The sequence below is a fragment of the Natrix helvetica genome, assembly GCF_964273705.1.
Source record: "Natrix helvetica genome assembly, chromosome: 1".
NCBI lineage: Eukaryota > Metazoa > Chordata > Lepidosauria > Squamata > Natricidae > Natrix > Natrix helvetica.
In genome coordinates, this window is record NC_138548.1 from 236,523,940 (window position 1) to 236,542,863 (window position 18,924).

Below are 18,924 nucleotides of genomic sequence, written 5' to 3' on the forward strand. Positions count from 1 at the left end.
AATGCGGCTCTTCTGTGTGCCGGGTGCCCGCTCCCCTCCCTCCTCTCGGGCTTCGGAGGGAAGCTTCTGCAAAAGCCCGGGCGAGTGACAACCAATTTTGGTCCTATGACTGCAGAATGCTGCAAAATACCATAAATGCAGGCCAGTTGTTGAGTGTTTCAAATGTGATTGGAACACTCAACAAGGTGACCACAGTGTGTGTGTGTGTGTGTGTGTGTGTGTGTGTGTGAGTGAGTGAGTGAGAAAGACAGACAGAGAGAGGAACAGAGAGAGGGAGTGAGGGAGGGAATCAGAGAGAGACTGACAGACAGACACACACACACACAGAGAGAGAGAGAGAGAGAGACAGAGAGGGTGAGGGAGTTAGAGAAAGATAGACAGACAGACACACACAGAGTGAGTGATTAAGTGAATGAGTGAGAGACAGACACACCCACATACACAGAGTGACAGAGAGAGAGGAAGGGAGGGGAGAGAGACAGAGGGAGAGACAGAGACAGACACAGACACACACACAGAGTGAGTGAGAGACAGACAGACACACACACACACAGAGTGACAGAGATGGGGAGGGAGAGAGAGACAAAGAGCCAGAGAGAGAGAGAGAGAAAGAAAAAGAAAAAAAGAAAGAAAGTGGGAGAGAGAGATGAAATTAAAAACAACAACATACAAACCTGACTTACTCAAACTATCCAAGGAAATGCAAGGCCAATGTTCACATTAGTGGTTGTGACTTTGTCAGTCAATGTCAGGATGTAATTTTCTCTACATTGTAAGGCAAATTTTACGGAATTTAACGTTATCGATAAATAATATCGTTCTAAAGTTTTTGTTTTATTAGTTGTGTTATTTGTATCCTCCCGACCTATGTGCATACTTGCATGCAGAATATTCTCAATAAAAACTTATTGAAACTAAAAACAGTGTACCATCCTATGTATTTTCGGTTTTAAAAATGTGGCTCTCAAAGTAAATTTCAATCGTGGTTTTGGCGAGATTTGGCTCAGTTGAAAAAAAAGGTTGCCCACCACTGGACTATCCTACTGTCGTATTCTGTTAAACTCTTCTTCACCCTGGTGCTTTCCAGATGAAATATTTACACCTTCCAGAATTTCAGCCATTAGAATGAGGAAAGGATACCCTTTTGGTTATCTATATTTCTGGACCAAAAACCACCATGAGACAGACCTGCAAGTCTTTTATTTAATAAAATTAATTCATAATAAAAACTTCCCTCAAAAAAACCCCAACCCTGAGAGAGACAAATCTGTTCTTTCATTCTCAAATACTGTACAGAAATGCAAAGTTTATGATTTCACAAAGAAGAAAAAGACACCAAAATGGCAGCAGGAATTTTAGGAATTGTTCAAACTATATTCAAATTAATAAAGACCAAATCTAGTAATACGAGAAAAGAAAATTCATGAAGATTCAACAATGATGTATAGACTAGTAGCGAGAAAAGGTCTGCATACATAAGGAAGTGTTTAATTCCCTTACTTTTCGGAGATGATAAATTTATTTTGATTTTTTTTTATTAATTTATAATATAAACTACAAAAATACCAAAAGAAAATAGTAGGAAAGTAGGGGAGGGGAGAAGAAGGGAAGAGAAAAGTATAGGGGAAAGGGAGAGAAGAAAGAAAAGGCTTATGTCTCCCTTAGATAACAGCATCAACTTTTTACGTTTACATAATATGAACTAGCCATTTCTATAGCAACAAACCTATCTAATCAGCAAAACTCCAAATCAAAATTTCATTCCCCCCTCCCCCATCTCAAGTACAAAGTCCAGAAGTGGTTTCCAAGTAGAAACAAATGTAATTGTGGGATTTTTTTTTCTTTAATCAAAGCAGTCAATTTAGACATCTCTGCTAATTCCATCACGTTTTGCAGCCATTCACCCATTGTGGGAATCAAAGTGTCCTTCCATTTTTGTGCCTAAACATTATGCAGAGAAGGTAAATTTCTAATGTATCTCTATATAAATTTATTCCAAAGCTAAATTAGAGGTGCCATTCACAGTTTTATGGTTTTCTGAAGCTTAGATCAAAACTTCGGCAAAGTTGCAAAGATATGAAGACACGTATGTTTAGATGATGGATTTTTATATCTTCCTGGTTTCCACATGACTAAGGGGGTTAGGCTCCAATTTCTTCAGTCACAGGTTTTTTTCTATTTTGGATCTTATGCATGATGGGCTACAATTCATAAAGAATCAATTTCATAATTCATAAAAGAGGTATTTTCCATCAAGTGAAGTCTTTTCTCCAGAGACAGCCTTTCTGTCAGCATCTTTCTGCATTCCAATTATCGCTTTCCTTCTGGCAAGTAATCCTACAGAGAAAATAGAAAAGCAACCATAAGTTATAGAAAGCAGAATTCTATAGAAACTTAAGAGATTTTTTTTTAAAAAAATGCAAGAACAAGTTTGTCCTCTCAATGACAAGACACTTAATATTTTCAAGTGAAAGAAAATATTTATGTACTTATTAATTCAATTTTTATGCTACCCATCTCCCCTATAAGGTGATTCTTGACCATATGGCCATATGACTTTTCAGCAGAAAAGTACCAATCTCATCAATACAAACAACATAAAAATCTCCACTTGGCATATTTAACTGCCCACAGCCTCTGACTATAAATAAACTGTAAATGAAAGTGAAGAAGCTGAATGCTAAAAGTGACTTGTCTGACGCTTATAAAGTAAAATGATTAATGAGCAACAGAATGGTCAGGAAGAGAATACCTCATCCTTTTCCTTAGTCATGAATTCCTCTTGAAACTCTTTCTCTGAAGCTCTGATTTAATGCTAAATCTGAAAATAAGCTTTATCGGAGAAAACAAGAAAACTGAGGAAAAATCAGCTGCAGAGAGGTGGGCATCACCTATCCTTCACATCAGTGCTGGGTTTCAATTTATTTTACTACTGGTTCCTCGTGCGTAGGCATGCGCTCACGCGATGTCCAGGCAGGTGGGAGGAGCCTCCCGCCACTGCCACTCCCAGTTCACCCGATCCAGGACAAACCGGCAGAAATCCATCTCTGCTTCACATCCATTCTTTCGGCTGTTGTTACATCACCTTTGTTTTATATATACCGTATTTAGCATTTTCTGACTTCTAATAGATGGTTCCTGCCCTCATAACATTTGAATATGAATTCAGTTTCATAAACCTCCCAGGCCTGTGATAAATGACACTGTCCATCACATGGGGGCTTCAGAGGGGAAAAAAATCCACCATCACAGTTGCACGGATACAGGGATTAAAAATAATAATATTTAATTGGTATCATATGAGGAGTGTGTGTTTAAATCACATGCCAGAGAAAATATTAGCCTCTCCCATACTATTTACAGCATTCTGATCTTGATTAGGCCACTGTGAGCTTACTCCTGAGTAAAACAATATGCAGCAGTGTTATCTGACACAAGAGTTTATAATTACAGTTTTTACAATCATCAACTCACATATGATTCTGGGATGTTTACAAGGATTAAGAGTAAGAAATATCATTAATTTGGGACAGTGGTTTTAAAAAATGATCCTGCCAGCAGAAATAAAACTGAACAATTCAACAATTCCAGACTTAACGTTGGGCTCACAAAGCACCCCACTTCATGGCAGAAAAACATCAATTATCACACTATAAGAAAAACCATATTTCATAATTCATTGTTCACGAATTTCAGGTAAGTTTATAAGCAATATTAATGTGGAATCATGTATTTTTCACATGGGAAGCAAAAACTGCAGAAAATCTGTTTTGCCTCAAAACTCCAGATTATAACTTCTAATCTTACATGCTTGCATATAACATTTAAAAATTACTGAGTGGCCTCTAATTCAATGCTCATAGCATTCAAGACTCATGGGGAATTCTTGGTGGTCTCTGAGCTTGGCTGTTGCTTGTGTAGACATTTCATCATCCAACTAGGTAACACCATTCACTCATTGAGTGAGTGGGTTTGCTCATTGTTTATATACAATAGCTTGCCCTGCCGGTGTTAGCGGGCATACTACTATTTTCTTCTTGGTAGTTCCTTTGATTAGGGTATTGTTTTCTGTTTATTTGTCTGATGTCAATCCCTGCTTATCTGAGTATTGGCTAATGGAGTGTGTAGATATGATTTATTGCTATGTATCTATTGGTGGATGTTTTGTCTGAATATCAATCTTCTAGGAATTCCCTAGCATTTTTGGATTTGGCTTGGTCTAGGATGCTGTGAATTTTATTCTTCTGAAGATATTGTTGATTGCTGCATGTGTCTTTTCTAATCGTTCCTTTTATTTTATTCCTCCAAAATTATCATCTATATACTAGATCTATACTTTTTTGTTATATGTGAAGAAGTGCTGAAGGGTCTTAGCTATGAGTCCTGATATATTATATTTTCTGCTATTGGATTCAAGATTCAATTAAAGGAAAATAAAACTCAATGCCACATTCAATGCACATCAGCATGGAAAATAAGAATGCCAATCCTGGAGTTCTAATCATGATCAGATGTCATTAGGTGATATTTGTAAATGTTTTCTCACAACTCCTTGCCCTTTTTTAAAAAGAAAAACTTTGTATAAAAAATGCTTTAGGGGGAAAAAAGTATCCTGAATAGATGCGTACTGCTTCTTGTCTGGTAGGTTAAGAATGCCTTCCACCTCAATTTGGAAGCCCAGTAATACAGTTGTACTTCTAAATTCTTGGGTGAAAGTGTGGGAATTGATCCCTTTGCTCCATTTCAAGCATCTTTGCAGAAACCAAAAGCCATTTGAAGCATGCCGATGTGTGCATAAAACTAATATTTAAAATGTGTTGATGTGACAGTAAGTCATCTCATTTATCAGTTGGAAGAAAAGAAAGTGAAGGTGAAGTTAATCTCAGATAAAACTCGTTTACAGCAACACAGATTCATGAACTTTCATGACAATTCATGAACTTTCAGCCAGAAATCAAGTAAAGATGAAAACAAGAGCCAAAGAAAGTAGAAAACCAAGAGGGTTGATTGTGTCGAAATAGCCTCCAGGGCAACGCTGGCTGTGTCGTTCCCCTAGAAACATTTGATCAAGAAAAAAATGAGCTTTTGGCCCAAGATGCCAACACCACCAAATGACTGGGCAAAACCACGTGGCTCCAGCTGGCACTTCCGCTCTGTTGCTTGGCAACAGCTTGTGCATGACCAAAGATGATCAACAGAAGGCCAGAGGGGACAGAGGCTACTCAGATCCTGCACTCAGTCAAACAAAACCCGGGAGAGAAAGCCGCTTTAGGAAAGGGGGTGGTGGAAAAGGAAATTAGATTGGACAAATTACCCTCGCACACACCCGTTTGTAGGCTAAACAAGTAGGCTCTGTTGCTTCTTGAGTGGTTCACAAGTAGTACATTCTAGCATCTGGACAATGTTCATCTAGCATGAGGCCCTTGTTTCGTTCCTTATTACATTGTGTATAACTATTTGAGCTCCTGCAAAAAAGGAGATGCCAACTTTTGGCTTATAGTGGGATATGGCAGGGACCGGGTGGCTCAGTAGCTAAGATGCTGAGCTTGTTGATCAGAAAGGTCGGCAGTTCGGCAGTTTGAATCCCTAGCGCGCGTAACGGAGTGAGCTCCCGTTACTTGTCCCAGCTTCTGCCAACCTAGCAGTTTGAAAGCATGTAAAAATGCAAGTAGAAAAATAGGAACCACCTTTGGTGGGAAGGTAACAGCGTTTCGTGCTCCTTTGGCATTTAGTCATACCGGCCACATGACTACGGAGACATCTTCGGACAGTGCTGGCTCTTCGGCTTTGAAACAGAGATGAGCACCGCCCCCCAGAGTCAGAAATGACTAGCAGATATGTGCAAGGCGAACCTTTACCTTTACCTAGGATATAGGGACTGCTAAAAAGAAAAAGAATTTTAAAATCCACCATTTTTATAAGTTTAAAAAGGCTACTTGAGAAAGAGTATGATCCTCAGTTGTGTGGAAGAAGCTGCTTCATCCTTTCTACACTCTAAACAAACCTTATGATGCATTAAAGGCTAGTGTACCATTTTCTAACTCCTGGCAAAAGATAATTCAAATATCTATCCTAAAGGATAACACAAAACACATGAGAAGTGCCCACATTATGATTATCATCCAAACTGTCCCAGATTATTGTTGGCAAGTTTTAAAAATGGACACTGATCTATGGTCCAGAATATCATATAGTATGCCACTAATTTACTTCCGGTTCTGGATATCATACAATACAGGTAGTCCTCAACTTGCTATTTGTTTCGTGACCATTGTGTTATGACGGCACTGAAAAATGTGACCCATGACTGGTCGTGACCATTGCAGCATCCCCATAGTCATGTGATCAAAATTCAGATGCTTGGCAACAGGCATGTATTTGACAGTTGCACTATTCCAGGGTCATGTGATCACCGTTTGTAACCTTCGCAGCTGGCCTCCAGCAAGCAAAGACAATGGGGGAATCCAGAAAGGCTGAGCACCAAAGAATTGAGGCCTTTGAACTCTGGTGCTGGAGAAGACTCCTGCGAGTCCCTTGGACTGCAAGGCGATCAAACCGCTCAGTCCTAGAGGAGATCAACCCTGACTGCTCTTTAAAAGGTCAGACCCTGAAGATGAAACTCAAACACTTTGGCCACCTAATTAGAAGGAAGGAGTCACTGGAGAAGAGCCTAATGCTGGGAAAGACTGAGGGCAAAAGAAGAAGGGGACGACAGAGAATGAGGTGGCTGGATGGAGTCACTGAAGCAGTCAGCGTGAGCTTAAATGGACTCCAGAGGATGGTAGAGGACAGGAAGGCCTGGAGGAACACTGTTCATGGACTTGCGATGTGTTCTGTAGGGAGAACAAGGCCGACAGGAACTGAGGCAAGGCAGGTTGAAGCTAACACAACCTTTATTTAACAGTGACAAACAGCTCAAATGTAAGGCAAACCACGAACCGGCAAACAGCAAACAAATGACAGCTGACAGCTCTTTTATACTCGAGCTGTCAGACGCTTAACCAATCAGGCAGCTGGATTCTCCCACCAGCAGGCTGCTCACGTCTTAGCCAATCAGGAGCCAGCAATGCAAGTCAATGGCAGGGAACTTTAATACTTAACATGATGGGTCGGACACAACTTTGCAACTAACAACAACAAGATTCACTTAAGAATGGCATGAGTCACTTACCAACTGCAGTGATTCACTTAACAACGGCGGCAAAAAGGTCGTAGCATGGGAAAACTCACTTAGCAATTGTCTTGATTATCAAAGGAAATTTTAGACCCAAAATACCTGTAAGCTACTAACCTGGTAAGGGCTGATACCGCAATAAATGCAAGATTAAATCCTCATTGATCCCAAAGGTTCTGGTTGACTTGGACCACTCACCATCTGTCAGTCCAATTTACCACAAGAAAGTGTGGTGAGAGAAAAATGGGGACGTAAGAGCAAGAAACAAACAAACAAAGCCCCTGCATCTCCTACAGATATCCTGCTCTGCTACTCTCATGCAATAACTTCATTATTATATGCCTCATCAGCACAAGCTGCAGCAAAGGCCATTAACTAGATTGTCCTGATAATGAACATAAGACAAACTCCTGGAGGAAAACTCCTTAATGAACATTTTGCCATTCTGACAATTCAGCTGCAATCAGAGTCCATAAAATCAAGATATCTCAGATTGTGCAGGGAAGACGGTTACTCTGTTATCTGATCACGCAGACGGGTTGCTTCTTTCTTTCATCTGAAGGAGGGTTGCCATAAAAGATCAATGCTATTTCTTGAAATGCCTCACCTAGATCTAATCTCGAGAGCCCGACAGACTTCCTAAGGGTAAACAGGTATGGCAATCATCTTGCCGAAGAATTGGTTTTCTTTTCTGAAAGGTTTTCCCCTTTCAGAGGAAAGCAGATGATGTAATGGGATAATTGGGTTCCAACCAGGGGTGGGTTCCGGCAGGAACTAATGCTGGTTCGCTTGTAGGTGCGCTGCTCGCGCACGCTTGATGCACACTACACGCATATGCATAGTGCAATAAAATTGTTCTGCTCATGCGCAGAAGCGAAAAACAAGATGGTGGTGGCTACAGAGAACTGGTTCGGGGGCATGGCAGGCCTGGGTCGCTGCCAGTTCCAGGAACCCACCACTGGTTCCAGCTGAACAGAAGATAGAAACCAAATAGGTCTCTCAGGCTCAAGAGCATAAAAACACATCATAAGATTTTATATTTGCTGCAGATATATTCATGTTTAGCCATGCATTTTTGAGCCTTAATCCCGACATTTAACTTGCCTCATTGCAATACAGAGACAAATTTACTGAAAACATCAGATTTTCACATTTCAGCTTTAGATGTCATTTTTTTTATAAGCCACGGGTTTTCTGATTATAGCCATTATTGTTGCTAATTTTTTATTTCAACTTTTTGATAATTTGGGTCAACACAAAGCAGTGAACATATCTAATACCTGCCTTCTAACTTCCCCACAACAACCACCCTGTCATGTGAGTTGGATTGAGGAAGAATGACTAGGCCTTAACCACTTACCTTAATCACTGTACCAAACTGGCTCTCCATAATCTATGTAGCCATGATCAGACCATGAGAAGATCCTAACAAAGCAGAAGTGACTGTGTATCTCTACCAATGTTGTAAATTTAATTATAGTGTTGATCTGCAGCATATCTTCACCCTCAGGTGTCCACAATTTGTACCTGTACCATTTGTATACCATAATTTGTACTGATGTGCCATTCTTTATAACAGTTATTTTAGCTTCCCCCTTGCCATGTAGTACTTAGGAAGGGAAAATTGTTTCTCGGCACAGTTGCTAGTTAACAGCATGAAAGACACTATTCAAGAACTAATTCCATGTATCACTGACTTAACCTATGTTAAAAAAAAATCTACAGTGGTACCTTGGTACTTGTTGTGAATTGATTCCAGGAGGCACAAGTACCTAAAATGACAAGTACCAAGCAAAATTTTCCCCACAAAGAATAATAAATGAGGCAACCAATGCTAACACCAACATTGACAAATTCTAGCTTGCTTGTTACAATACCAAACAAGCGATGACTACCGGGACAAAATTTCCATGTCAAAATGTGCTGAGTTCCAAATTCAGTGAGTTTCAAAGCAGTCGTGTATCAAGGTATGACTGTATATGGCTTTTTAATGTTCAGCAGAAAATTTAGGTTTTTGTTTATCCTTCCTTTTTATTTCATGTACAACTCAAGGTGGACAACATACAGGTAGCCCTCAATTTACAACCACAATTGAGCCCAAAATTTCTGTTGTTAAGTTAAACATTTGTTAAGTGAGTTTTGCCCCATTTTACAACCTTTCTTGCCACAGTTGTTAAGTGAATCACTGCAGTTGATAAGTTAATAACCCAGTTGTTATGTGAATCTGGCTTCCTCATTGACTTTGCTTGTCAGGAATTCGCAAAATGGGATCACCTGACCCCGGGACAGTGCAACCATCATAAATAAGAATCAGCTGCTAAGCGTCTGAATTATGATCACATGACCTTGGAGATGGTACTTTGGTGCAAAGGTCGTAACTGTGAAAAATGGTCACTTTTTTCAGTGCTGTTGTAACTTTGGATGGTCACTAAACGAACTCTTGTGAGTTGAGAACTACCTTTACTCGTTCCTCTTCTTATTTTCCCCTCAACAACCATCATGTGAGATGGGGTGGGCTGAGAGGCTGGCCCAAAGTCAGATTGGTCTAAAGTCAGCTAGTTTTCATGCCTAAGGCAGCACTAGAAATCATCACCTCTTGGTATCTAGGCCAGTACCTTCACCACTACACCAAATGGCTCTCTTTTTTATTTTTATTTTGATTGAATGCAATAGAAATTTGCTACATGTACCGGTATTTCAGTGGTGGGATTCAATTTTTTTTTACTACCGGTTCTGTGGGCATGGCTTTGTGCGCATGGCAGGGGAAAGATACTGCAAAATCCCCATCCCCTTCCCACTGTTGGGGAAAGGTTACTGCAAAATCTTCATTCCCTCCCCACTCTACTAGCCTGCTTTCCAGCTCCGTTCTTCTGTTCAGGGCAACAAAAGAAGATCAGCTGGGAGGCTCGAAGGCAGAGGGGGCATGGCCAGCCTATTTGCCGGTTCTCCGAACTACTCAAAATTTCTGCTACTGGTTCTCCAGAACCTGTCAAAACTCACTGAATACCACCTCTGCGGTATTTACAGAAGAACTGGCTTTTCCAGGGAATTTAATCAGAAATAGGTGAAGATACAAAAGATGAATATGTCAGTGTGGCGATGGAGTCTGACTTTTGCTGATAGTAGCAAGGAGAAAAACAAACTCTGCATGATTTAGTTCTCTGATAGCACTGTGCCCAAATTCAGTTCTTTTAGGCTTAGGGATGCTTCCTAAGCAGATCACAGGTCCACTTCTTATGTATGATAGTGCAGCAGGCAGCAGAGATAAAATGACCCTTCTTGTTCAACACACATTTCAGGAGTCAGGCAGGAGGAAGCATTTTGCGACTGGCAGAAGAGTACAGTGTGGAACTAAATTCAATCTGAGGTGAACTACATTTAAAAGCTGGTCTTAATATCTTGACAGAGCGCAGCGTTTATTTGATCTACAGATCTTTTACTACCTCAGGGGCTTTTTCCCAAATGAATGAATGCTATTCACCAATATCTTAGGACTTCACTCACATCCATTCTTTTTGCCCGGTAAGTTAGATGTCCTTCTACCTAATAACCTACCCTCAAAATCCACCAAAAATGAACATCAGGTAACATGCGCTATCCCATAATCAAGACATTTTAGATTCTCCAAACTTACAGCTTCCTCACAGAGATGAAAGCCTAGTTTGCGAGAGCATACTTAAAACTCCCAGATCTGGGAACTCCCAGGACTACAAACTCACATGTAGTGAGGTTGAATGATGAAACCAATGGGCCACCCCTGCAGTAAAGCAGGAGGTCTCCGGGGTCAAGAATCCTGGCCCTGCAGCCCACACTCACTTCTGCACCAACCATCAAGTCGCAGAGACTCTCTGAGGCCTTCAGAGGAGGAGTTACAAACTGCTGGCCTCTACACAAGGGCACAAGCTGTAAATGAGCAAAATTCACCTCAATCAGCAGGACAGGAAGACGACTTCATCCAGAGAAAACAAGGAAAAAGACAAAGATAAAATAATGATGTGTATCTAGATCTATCTGCTTGCCATTAACTTCCCCTGATCCTCCAACTTCTATTCAGCCAACATATGCTTAGCACTGCTCGAGATACTCTCTTGGCTAATTCATTTGGAGTGTTTTTCTGATTCAGGGAAGAAAGAAAGAAAAAAGAACTTGTCAGGACATGGAATTTTGTTTATCTCCAAAGCTGTGTGGGCTGCAAAGCAGAGCAGGAAAGGAAATTATTCTGGCAGTTTTAGTCATACAGCCTTCCCTTGGCAATTATTAAGTCTTAATCCCACCACTCATTCCCTTAATTTTGGCCCTTCAGTTCTGAATGTAACCACTCCACTATTCCCATCCCTTTTAGTAACCTCATACTGATATACTCATGCAAATATGTGCCATAGAAGAGAACTTCGCTTTAGTCCGCAGATAGCATCTGCTTGGCACTCTATTTCTAAGTTTGCTTGAAGTGTGGTAAATCCATTAATTATGGATATAACAGAAATGAACATGCAGATGCATCCAGAACAAAGTTCTTTTTCAAACTTGTGTTCAAGAAGGAAGGAAGGAAGGAAGGAAGGAAGGAAGGAAGGAAGGAAGGAAGGAAGGAAGGAAGGAAGGAAGGAAGGAAGGAAGGAAGGAAGGAAGGACAAGGTTCAGAAACATGATAAAATGAGACATTGCTTGATGGATGAACTATCTGAAAATTGATGCTGTATTTGAAATGCCCCATTAAATACATTCTTATTCTAAAGGACTGACATTGTAAAATTATAATAAAATCAAATACGCAGGTGTTCAAAATAATTTTCCACCTCCATTTGCAATCCTATTTTGAGAATCCTGCTGCTTCACAATGGAAAAACCTGAGGTGCACCAAAACACCCTGATACCTGAAATGGAGCTGTCAGACATTGTGTAATGTAAAGAAAATCTACAACATTTTTCTCTGTGTGGACAAGAGTCTGGGCCTGAATTGGCTACATCGGGCGGGTCACGTTTTTCAGCTTTCAATTTCCAAACATTAGGGCTGCAGAAAAGTTTTGGACATGCCTTGGGGATTGTAAAGATATTTTGGTTACTTTATTAGAATTTAGATGTGCTTGGTAAGTAACTACATAAAGAGCACAACTTTTTATCATTGTGTTTGTTTCATTTGCATCGGGGTGATGGAATGGAACATTCCAACAGCACAAGAAGTTCATAAACTCTGGGAAAGTACCGCTGCCAGTTTGGAATTAAAATCTCAGATAAGCCATTATGCCTAATAGAATAGTTTATCCAGAAGGCTTAAAAAGGAGAAAACTCCGGCTGAAGGGGAGGGTGGATCAATTACTGAATTCAAAGATACATGCTTGGAGAAGTTAATGAATCAGGAACTCAGTAAATCTAGACCAGCTTCCCCCAATTTCATGGCTACAGCTTTTGTGGCTTAGGGGTTGTGGAGACTTTTCTCCCTAAAACCGGGTTAGAAAGGGCTAGGCCAGGGGTCGGCAACTTTAAACACTCCAGAGAGTCATTTGGACCCGTTTCCCACAGAAAAGAAAATACCTGGAGCCACAAAACCCTTCCGGTGCCTGACTATTTCCTGAGTGGCCACAAAACTAGCATATCTAGTTGAATTAAACATTCTGTTTTCTTCTGAAATTTTCTTATAATTATCCATGGTTGGCCTACCAGGGGAGGGGGGGGCTAAAAGCTCAATAAATTGCATGCTGGCGGGTGTCACACATTGGTGGTTGTGAGGCATATTTTGAGTGGCAGGAAGCCACAGCAGAGGAGTGAAAGAGCCACATGTGGTGAAAGAGCCACGAGTTGCTGACCCCTGGGCTAGGCTAGCTATTTAGCGGCTTGTTCCATGATAAGAGTTGCATTGGAAGGAGAACTTGGCCAGCTGTTGCTGCTTCAACCACTACTATCATTTGCTCTGAAACCAGAACCTGATTTTAAAAAGTCAAGATGGAGACCACAGGATTGCAATCAAAGATCCACCTGGAATTTTGAGTGTCACATATGCACCACATTTAAAAATGGGGGAACTTTCAGCGCACTGCTACGACTGCCATTTTGACTTTTTTTTTTTAACCATACCCAAGAACACCCCTGATTCAAAAGATTGAAAGGCTAGACAAGTAATAGAGTAGACTACTGAAATACATGTGTCAATTTGAAGCACCAAGTCCATTCCTGGCTAAAGCTTTCCAGTATTTTGTATTACATAGTAAAATGTTGGCAGGGCCCGTGTTTACTTAGGAGCTACCCAGAGGTTAGTTATTTAAATATGCTATTTAAATGTGTTTTTGTTGATTATTTTATTACCATAGCCAGTAAACAGGAATGTTTGCAGTACCATGGAATATCAATGCAATGGAGAAAATCATACACTCTACTGCTTTCACTTCCAACTTGGCCAAATCTAGCCCACAAACAGAAGGGTATGATCATGATGGGATAAAACAGACTGAAGACAGGAACAGAGACCTGGCCCTCTACAACAGTGTCAATATTGTTTGATATTTTTTATCCCACCTTTATTATTTTAGAAGTAACTCAAGGTGGCAAACCTACCTAATACTCCTTCTCGTCCAATTTTCCCATAACAACAACCATCTGACATGAATTGGGCACTGTGAGAATGACTGGCCCAAAGTTACCCAGCCAGTTTTCCTGCCTAAGGTGGGACTAGAACTCACAGTCTCCTGCTTTCTAGGCCAGCTATAGTAGGCCTACTATCATCATCATCATCATCATCATCATCATCATCATCACGTTATCCCACCTGTCATAGGCTGTCAAAACTGTATCAGCAGAGAAAATGCTGAGAGAGGGGGTGGGATTCAGGCTGATGCTGATAACTAGTGTCAGAGTCTTTGATCCTCCAGCTTTCTAAACTGTCCCTCTGCAAAGTTAATTTTGATATAATTCTACTGGTATCAGACGGTTCCTGCCATGAAGCACACCTCCTGAATAAATGATGTTGAAAACTGGCTTACTGGCTTCAGATTTCCTTCAATTTAATTGCCACCTGCACCTCCTAGTGTTCAAGAATGATTTGAGAAGCAAGGGGAGGTTAAACTTTGGTGGAAAGGAAAATAAGCAGATATTTTACTTCTGAGATAAAGATATAACATTACTGTATTTATTACCACTTTTTGCTGGTAACCCGTTAATAAATAACAATGCTCCAGACAGGTGCTGTCTGCTAAGCTTTAGCACTTCTTGTTTAGATGAAAGTTGAGTCATTTCCTTTTATGTTAGCAAATGAAAGATGTGTCACAGAAGAAATAGATCCTTTTACAATGAAAGGAAACAATAACTTTTTCACACATTCATCCAGCATTTCCACGGAGAAATTTTATACGGACTGGTTAACAGAAATGCAATGCAACGATGCCATAAAATATAGGAAATCAGGAATCGTTTAACAGAAGCCAAAAAAAAAAAAAAAGTTGATCCGAATCATATACCATAGATCTAAACATAGAGATGTAATTATTGTGACTGCTTTTTGTGATATTTGCAGAGACTTTACTCTTTACCCCATTGCGATTTTATTTACTTAGACATCATAGATTTATACATCACTGACCTCTGATCAGGGGTGGGATTCAGACGGTTCGGAACGGTTCGGGTGAACTGATAGCTCCGACGATCAACTGGGATCAAATCGGTTCACCCTGATGATCAGTTTGGCCCGCCCACCCGCCCCTGCACTTTACTTACCTATATCCTCTCAGCTAATTCGCGCGGCAGAGCAGACTGCCACACCTCAGCTGTGGTACTCCCCAGAAGTAACGTGGAAGGTAGGTTTTGTTAAAACTGCTGACGGGCGCAGAGTGCCCATCAGGCGCAGGCGCACAAAGCACACAATCACCGAACCGGTTGTTAAACCAGCAGGATCCCACCACTGCCTATGATAAATAAATGCTCCCTTGTAACAGGTAGGCATGGGGACTCCATTAAAGGCCTGATCTTAATATTTGACAGGAATTTAAGTCTGAAATAGGCAGCCTGATTTTTTTTTCCTACCAAACAACTGCAGTTCTGAATTATTGTTATAAGTAAAATCTCCTCTGTAAAATAATTCTGTCACAAGCTTCTTTGGGGCTGGATTAATACTTTACCCCAAAGGAATTTATTATAAAATGAATGCTAGCCACAAGTGAAGTCCATTTAGCATTAATCCTACATACCAAAGAAATCTACTGAAGGGGAGAGGAAGTGGTTTTTTCTTTTTTCTTTTTTTCCTTTATAACACACAAGGTCACTGAGCGATCTCTTTCAACTTGTTTCCACTTCTAAAAAGCTAGCGCGCTATCAGCAGCACTGGCCTATTTACAAAGTTTTCTTATTTTTTCCTTTGTGCTTCCTGGAATGACTTTGCAACATACAACTTCGTAATTCCAAGTATTATCAAGGTAAAAGGAATAATACTTTTTTCTGTTGCAAACAACACAGTACTGCTATTAGCATGTTGGGCTTTTTTAAAACAACAACAACACACAACCAAATATGATAGAAGAGATCCTCCTTTAACCATAACGTTTTAAAAAAGAAAGTGCAATGCCCGTCTACCCCCCATATAGCTTTGTGAACATTGGTTTGGATTTAAAATGTTCCTACTAAGAATGGGCCATACTGAATTTCCTAGGCAAAGAAAGCATTAGAACAACCCAGACAAATGGAACTATTCCTTCCTGCAAATCCTTTCCTCTAACCCAGGGGTGTCAAACTCAAGATCCGTGGGCCAGATCCGGCCCATGGAGTGCTTAAATCTGGCCCTGGAAACAGCAAACGGAGCTCCATTTTTGCTGGCAGAGGGCTGCAGGAGGCTGTCGTGGCCGAAAAGGGGGCCTGGGGATGCACACGCAGTCCTCCCAGGCTGTTTTCGCTGGCAGAGGGCTAGCAAAACAAACTAAAAACAAAATAAAAGGAGAAATGTTTCCCCTTTTGCATTTGAGCATGCAAGAAGGGACAGGAAAGGAGAAAGGGAAAGAGGAAAGAAAAAGAAAAAGAAGGAAAGATGGGAAGAGAGCAAGGAAGGAAAAATAAGGAAAGAGGGGAGGGGAGAAGAACTGAGTATGATGAGAGAAAGAAAAAGAAGAAAGGGAAGGGAGGGAGGGAAGGGATTATAATGAGAGTGAGGTAGGGTCTGAGGGAAGTCCTGCCTTAGCACTTGGCCACCACAGGGACCAATGGCACGAGTGACATTGAGCTGGCCACGCCCACCATGGCCATGCCTATCCCAGCCCACCAAGGTCAAACACAACCCTGATGCGGCTCTCAATGAAGTCGAATTTGACACCCCTCCTCTAACCAAAGAGTATGAAAGAATAAAGGCAAAAATATTCAATTTAACAGAGATCTCAACAGCAAGGTGATGCTTGATAGTAATCAAATGGAAAGCGCCCCTGCAAAACATTCAGCAGAAATGGTTCTCCATGCATAGTCAAGTCAAGGCCTCATCTACCTATTGGTTGCTCCTTGGTCTGACAAAAGTAAATGAATCAAGCACCTGTCTACACTGTGAGTTATATAGTGTTTTTATGTTACGGCATATTCTCCCCTTATTAGAGACTCAAATCCGGCTATCACATGTGTAGTACAGGGGTGCTATTCACTTACCTTCCCTACCTGTTTGCAAATATGAGCGCGCACAGCGTTCCACGCATGCGCTTTTGGAAAAAAAATGTCCTAAATGGGATGCCGTAGAGCCAGGGTCGGTGCGCGGGGCCACTCATGATTTCCACTATCGGTTCGGGCGATCTGGTCCGAACCAGTAGAATACCACCTCTGCTGCAGTAGCAAAATTCTGTGCAGCTGCAAAGACCACAAGGAAAATCCGATTACAGAATTAAAGACGTTTACTGCCCAATGTCTTGTAGATATCTCTTAACGATTTTTAGAGACTCTATATTTACATACATACTTACCCGCTCCCCCATCATGTAACCAAGGGTAAGAGCTATACTGTTTGATACCATGTATTTTATTATTGTGGAAGTTGTTACTTAATATTATTAGTAATATCTTTTAACACTATTGTAAACTGATCATTTTGTTTATTACTGGTCTGTGATTGTAATAAAGTTTATTATTATTATTACAAGCACCTGTCTCCTTTTGGGTTTTTTTGACAAATTTGTTCACTTCCCACACAAGAGGAAAAGCACTCTTTAGGTTCAAATTGAAGAAGAGGACCTCATTTGGCTACAAACCTCACAAACTGTATTTTACATTTGCTTTATTTGTTAGAAAGATGCTGAAAAAGGTTCTGCCTTCAGCACAACAAATAATAGGTTGTTAACTCAAATCAGGATGCCCTTCTGGGCTATAGCCTGGCCTACCCACAGCGCTTAAGGAGCATATTGTTTCTTCAAACAGCGTATGTGTCATATCTGAACTGACATGCTGGTGAAAGAATGAAGAAAATCCCCTTCGCTTTGGTTTCTAAAACAAGATAACAAACACCAAGGTGATGTTAACTCTGTCTAAACCACATTGCTTCAGGAGGCAACTGGATTTCTTCACTGAGGTTTCTTCCCCAGTTCAAGCAACCTAAAACTGCTAGGTTGACGGAAGTGTTAGTTTTAAATTATAGGGTTTTTTGCCCATCTACTGTCAGTTTTTACTATTTTACAATCCTGTCCGAACACCAAGATTCTTCCTCAGATGATACCAAGGCAGACCCACAGACATGGCTCCCAGTGTTTTTAAAATACTTTAAGGAGGGGTTTTATGCAGTTTCAGACTGTTTCTATTCCATTCGTATTTCCTCAGAAAGAACCCACTTCAATGGCTGCAAGACTTCATCTCTCTGGTCTCGGCATGTGCCCTTTACATGTCTGCCTGTTTATTTGATTTGTCCTTTACCATTCATTTCAGATTTTCTTAGTTGGTACACAAGCAGCTTGCCAGGAGACGTTGCTTTGAAGTCAGGACTAGCGAATTTCTGTATAAACCAGGGGTGTCCAAACTTGGGAACTTTAAGACTTGTGGACTTCAACTCCCAGAATTCCCCAGCCAACATGGCTGGCTGGGGAATTCTGGGAGTTGAAGTCCACAAGTCTTAAAGTTCCCAAGTTTGGACACCCCTGGTATAAACGGTCACTCAGGCCAGATGAGCTATCAAAACAGAGCCACATAAGGTAACGCCCACTTCTATTGAGCGGGATCATGCAGGAATCCCATTTTGGATGACATGTGCCAAGTAAATCCACCTAAGGACAACAACCTTGCCATCTTCTTGCTATTACAACTGTATGGATAACACATTGCCACTTCGGTTCTTGAGGTTCTTAATCCTAAATCAAGGTTACATGAAAATAAAACTGCTCTCGTAACATTCTGCCCTCAAATAACAACATGGCTTAAAATAATCGCCTGATTGACATCACATGTTAAAACAACCAATTTTTTTTAGCCTAGAACATTACACAAATCCAACGCACCACTTGATGCCAAACATGGACCCACTTCAGGATTCAGGATATGAAACCCATCCAACAATCTTTATTTTATTCTCTCAGCTTTGATTCTGACTTACATCAGTTATACGTTTAAGCTGTGACCCTACTAACTCCTCAGTTTCACGGGAAACCATGATAAAGCTCTTATCTATAGTTCACCTATTTGTTTTTGTCTAGAGATATCCAACACTGAATCAAAGGCAATGTAAAGTGTCTCAACTTCAAATGTACCCAGGTGTGTCTCCTGGACTTTAACTTTAACTTTTATTTGATTTCTAGACCGCCCCTCTCCCAAAAGGGACT

The 18,924-nt window shown here is 40.7% G+C and overlaps 1 long non-coding RNA gene across 1 annotated transcript in view; it reads right to left on the reverse strand.

The window, feature by feature from the left end:
- Positions 1–1,185: 1,185 nt before the first annotated feature.
- LOC309384740 overlaps positions 1,186–18,924 on the reverse strand; it is a 144,142-nt gene continuing 126,403 nt past the window's right edge. Inside the window, exon 2 of the long non-coding RNA XR_014174110.1 lies at positions 1,186–2,337. This is a non-coding gene — a long non-coding RNA (uncharacterized lncRNA). The remainder of the gene's footprint in view (positions 2,338–18,924) is intronic.